Source organism: Tupaia chinensis, unplaced genomic scaffold (genome assembly GCF_000334495.1).
Source record: "Tupaia chinensis unplaced genomic scaffold, TupChi_1.0 Scaffold143602_1, whole genome shotgun sequence".
NCBI classification, from domain to species: Eukaryota; Metazoa; Chordata; class Mammalia; order Scandentia; family Tupaiidae; genus Tupaia; species Tupaia belangeri.
Genome location: NW_006203448.1, coordinates 407,227 through 412,699, shown reverse-complemented (window position 1 = coordinate 412,699; position 5,473 = coordinate 407,227). Strand labels below are relative to the sequence as shown.

The 5,473-nt window shown below is 54.2% G+C and overlaps 1 protein-coding gene across 5 annotated transcripts in view; it reads right to left on the bottom strand.

Moving 5' to 3' along the window:
* VAV2 (vav guanine nucleotide exchange factor 2) overlaps positions 1–5,473 on the bottom strand; it is a gene marked incomplete at its 5' end in the record, with an annotated part of 186,799 nt that overhangs the window by 54,704 nt on the left and 126,622 nt on the right.

Sequence of the window (5,473 nt, the reverse complement as noted above, 5' to 3'; positions counted from 1 at the left end):
CCTCCGCCAGCCAGTGGCTGGAGGCCTGTGCCGGCCCAGCATGCCCTCTCCGCAGCTGCACCTGAGACCCACGACCCCTCGTGCTCTCAGCTCGGCCCAGGTGTCCATGGTCCTGGAGGCCCAGACATGAAGGTCAGGCGGCAGAGCCCTCCCCTGCGCCCCACCTCCCACAGGACGACGGAAGAGGGGCACGAGGTTGCAATGCACCTTCCCAAACTCACAGGGAGGAGATTACTGCAGATTTGGAAATAAACAAAGCTTTGTCTCAACTCAGGATAGCGGCTTAATTCTACTCCAACAAGTTACCTCTCTACCTGCAGAACTTATGTCACAAGACACTTCCTCCAAGAGGCCTTCCAGGATCCCTACTCGATTTTGACTGTGGACTTTTCTGAGTGCTCTCACTGCTCCTCTGGCTCTAAGAGTCCAATCATGGGTCTGTCTCCTCCCTGGACTAGCTCCGTCCTCCAGCCCTGGCCCTATACACCCAACACACGCATGCAGGCTCTCCGGGCCTAAGCTCAGGTTTCCTTGCCAAATCAGCGAATGAACCAACCCAACCACCCATCCGTTCCCACAGGCCCCACAGTGCCCTGGGGCTCAGGGGTGGGGGCCGTGCCAGTCAGGGTTTTCAGCTGTTCTATGGGCCGGGGCCAGCCCTGCTCAGCTCTGTGCCAGCCTGGGCCGTGAGGGGGGCCACGAGGTTGGCTCTCAAGGCTTACCATGGGGAGGCAGAACAGCCCCTTGCCCCACCCCGGCATTCCCAGCTGGGGGTGAGGGAGGGACAGATGGATGGGGCAAGATGACACCCCAAGTGTTGTGAACGGGTCCCCAGCCTCATCCCAAGCCTTGCTTTAGGACAGAGACGTGAGCTGTCACCGGAGTGGAGAGAGGGACTGCTCTCCAGGACGGAGGGGGGAGGGTCCACGCTCCAGGATAGAGGGGGGAGGGTCAGCGCTCCAGGACGAGGGAGGAGTATCCATTCTCCAGGACAGATGGGGGAGGGTCTGCGCTCCAGGATGGTGGGGGGAGGGAACGCGCTCCAGGACAGAGGGGGGAGGGTCTGCGCTCCAGGACGGAATGGGGAGGGTCCGCGCTCCAGGACCGAGGGGGAGAGCCTGTGCTCCAGGCCTGTTAGGAGGCACCGGCCCACAATCCCTGAGCCACCGGCCCACAATCCCTGAGCCACACGCTGCGCCTGTGGGTGGAGGTGTCTGGACTTCTCTCTAGAGGGGACACTGCAGTGCTACTCCAGGAGTGCGGGGCGGAAAGTTGGCAGAGGGGAAGGCTGGCAGCCACAGATTAGAGGAGGCCTAAGGGAACCCTGTCAGAGGCAGCCACGCCATCTGTGTGCCACACCCGTGCCATTTAGGAAGCACCTGCTTTTCAGCCCACAGAGCCCCTGGCGCCACCACGGTGGCTGTCCACTCTGCAGCCTGAGAACAAGCACAGCGCGAGCCCGGCTCCAGCCCCCAACCCCCTGCCACCCTCTGCCCTGGTCGAGGGCGCCGACATGGTGATGGGCAGCCCCCGACGGCAGGCCCAGCCTTCCCTCAGACTAGGGACAGACAGGCTGTGGGAAGGACATCCGTGAGCTCCGGCAATGTCCTCCTCGCCATCACAGGCCGGCAACGGTCGGACAGACGTGACGGCACAGCTCGCCTCCTCTGCCTCTCGAGACGCTGTCCGGGGGAGGCAGCCCCCACTGCCCTGCCCACCAGCTCACTGCAGGGGTGCCACCCCCCAAACGTGGAGAGAGCAGCAGGCGGCAAAGCTGCTGTCGAGAATTCTGACGTGGGGAACTGAGGCGAGACCGGCTGCTTCCCCGCTGCTCCGTGAGACGCCCGAAGGCGCAGGAGGCCACTCACACCACGCTGGGCAGGCAGGAGTGATGAAAAGGACTGGAGCTGGAGGGCAAGGTCACCCAGTGCAGGACGGCGAGCGGCCGGTGGAGGAGGCCTCACCAGGCCCCAGCTTCGGGCAGATTCCAGTACTGTCTCACCCAGCTCAGAATCCTTTCCCACGAACACCTCGGGCCAGTCCCTCGGCACAGTGGTTAAGCCCTGTGCATTGGGAGTCGGGTCCCACAGGGCCAGCCTTGGTTCAAATCCCAGCCCCAGCAGCTTGAAAAACACAGGGTGCAGGTGCGTGTGTGCCCCAAATCCCGAAGGACTGAGATGGGCTGTGGTGTGACCGTCCCCCTGAGGGGCTTTCTCTCTCCCCAAGCACTCGTGCCATCTGGCTTCAAAACACAACAAAACAAACCACCTCTGGGTAGCCCCCGCCCCCTGGCTCCTGGAGTGCACCGAGCGAACCCACAGAGCGTCATCATATACGGGAGCCGGGGCCATGGTGCCCAAGAGCTCGCGGCTGTGAGAGTACCCGGCCCTGCGGCTCCCGCTCCGGTGACACGCCGGGACGTGCGGAGCCGGCGGTCAGCCCTGAGGGCTGCTCAGGAAGGGCGAGCCGCCATCACCGACGTGGGTGGAGGAGCCCCCAGCCCATCATGAGCCCAGACAAGGGCGGGGTATTTGAAGGAGGGAGAGAAGAGTGAGGGCTGGCATGGCGGAGATGCTCCCGGACAGGTAAGAGACCGGAAACCGGCAACGGCTGGGTCCTGGCTGGGGCCCCTCCCAGTCTCCTTTGCCAGCCCATTTCTAAGCCTGAGCTGACTCATGCCGCCTGCGTCCACAGAGCACCTGCGGCATCTCGGTGTGCTGAGAAACGCCACCCACGGCTTTCTGCATTTACAGAATTTCTGAATTTCTAAGATTTACAAAGATCAACGCGTACCCTTGGCCGAGCTGACCGACAAATGGGTGCACCTGTAACTCACACCCCTACCACACTGTGAAACACTGCCCTTCCCCAGTAGCCACCCGCGGCTGTCCTTCAGAGATGCATTCTGCCTGGTGGGGACCGTCCTGGGCATCGTGTGAAGTGTGTGCTGCAAGCCTGGCTTCTCACAGCTAAGACCCCCTGCTCATGCTCTGGCTGCACTGACAGCTCGTTCCTCTCCCAGCTGAGTACGGACCCACACATGAACACACATTCTTCACCCATTCTCCTCCATGACGGACACTTGGGCTGCTTCCAAGTTTTGGTCACTGTAAACAAAGGCTGTGCGATGAGCATTCAAGGCGTGCACGCGCATGTGTGTGTGTGACCACGCGTGTGCACTTTCATTTCCTTTGAAAATGAAATTCCCCTGGCACCGGGATTGCTGGGTCAGAGAACACATGTTTCGCTTCCTAAGCCACTGCTGGCGCTTTTCCAAAGTGGGTGCAGCTTTCTCTGTCCCCCCAGAATGCGTGCAAGCTCTAGCTGCTCCACATCGTCTCCAGCTCTTGCTGCTGCTGGTCTTTTTTCATGTCAAAGAGCATGTGCATGCGCACGAGAGTGCCCAGGGAGAGACACAGAAGGAGAGAAAGGGTGTGTGTGCTCCGCCTCCAACATGGCCTTGTCATGCCCCGATCCTTTTTCCTCCAATTCTCCATCCCATCTGGATCCTGAGCACACACGTGCATGCCCAGCTTGTGAGCCATCCGGGCCAGAGCGAGGGCCAGGACTCGAACCTTGGCTGGCGACCTGAGATGCAGCTTCCTCTGCAAAGCACTTAACCACTGCACTACAGGGCCAGCCTTGCTGTGTCTCCTTCAGTATTTTCCTGGTGACTAAGGGTACTGGAGACTTCCCATTTACTTATGTATGAATTCTTCCATACCCTCCATTGTGAAAGGCCTCCTTGAGAAGTTCACCCATTTCTAAAAACTCTTTTCCTTATGGAATTCTAGGAGTTCTTTAGGGATACAAGTCCTTTGTCAGATGCGCTTTGTGACCTTCCCTTCCAGCCTCTAGCTTGGCTATTCATTTTCTTAATGATGTTTGAGATACATTCATTTGTAATTGAATGAAGCCCAATTTATCAACTTTTTCTCCTGTGATATCCTGACTCTGTCCTATGTCCTAAGAAATCCTTGGGTCTTATGGTTTTTTTTGGAGAGGCTTTTGCTATAGGGCTCGTGTGCTCGCCAGAAAGACAGAGAGAGACAGAGAGACAGAAAGCGAGAAATCACCCCCAGGGGGGATGACCACACCACAATCCCTTCTCCTCGTGGGGTCTTGGGCACGCACGCACACATGCCTGGCATGAGTTTAAGCCACCAGGTCTGGGACTTGAACTGTGGTCGACTACATGGAGTCCAGTGACATAGCCATTACGCCAACTTCCGGTCCCTTATCTTTTTTTTTTTTTTAAGAATTATTTTATTTAACTTTATTTATCCATTTATTTATTTATTCATTTATTTTTAAATTTGACCAGAAAGGGACAGAATGACAGAGAGTTAGAAAGTGAAAAAGCAAGACGCCAGGTCCAGGACTCAAATAGCGGATGGCCATGTGGGAGTCCAGCACCCTTAACTGCCGCGCAACCTGCTGGATCCTCCTTTGGTCTTATCTAAGAAATCTTTGCTTCCTTCCAAGTCAAAGGAGTTTTCTGTTGTATTTTCTTTTAAAAGCTGCATAGTTGCAGTATTTATGTTTAGGTCTCTGACCTGCCTCAAATTTATTGTCACGTATGGTATGAAGAAGGAGTTCGTTTTATTCCCTTAGGAATATCCAAAACAACTTTCTTCCATAGGATTGCTTGGATCTCTAACTGACCATATCGGGTCTTTTTGGGAACTCTCTATTCCAACAATCTGCCCTTACACGAAAACCACTTTCTTGACTACTTTTACAGGAAGTCTTGACATCAGGTAGTATAGATTCTCTAGCTTTGTTCTTTTACAGGATTGTTTAGGCGAGGCTCAAATGGCGGATGGCCATGTTGGAGTCCAGCACCCTTAACTGCCGCGCAACCTGCTGGATCCTCCTTTGGTCTTATCTAAGAAATCTTTGCTTCCTTCCAAGTCAAAGGAGTTTTCTGTTGTATTTTCTTTTAAAAGCTGCATAGTTGCAGTATTTATGTTTAGGTCTCTGACCTGCCTCAAATTTATTGTCACGTATGGTATGAAGAAGGAGTTCGTTTTATTCCCTTAGGAATATCCAAAACAACTTTCTTACATAGGATTGCTTGGATCTCTAACTGACCATATCGGGTCTTTTTGGGAACTCTCTATTCCAACAATCTGCCCTTACATGAAAACCACTTTCTTGACTACTTTTACAGAAAGTCTTGACATCAGGTAGTATAGATTCTCTAGCTTTGTTCTTTTACAGGATTGTTTAGGCTATTCTAAGATCTTCTGCATTTCTGTATATCCTTGAGCATCATCTTGTCAATTCTATTAAAAACCATCTACTGGGACCATGAGGAACGGTATTGAACCCGTATTTAATTTGGGAAGGACTAATATCTTAACAATAGCTCTCAGTCCATGAACATAGTATGTACTTTCTTTGACTTAAATCTTTAATATTTCTCAGTAACATTTCATAGTTTTATCATAGAGCTTTCAGAATTTAGGAA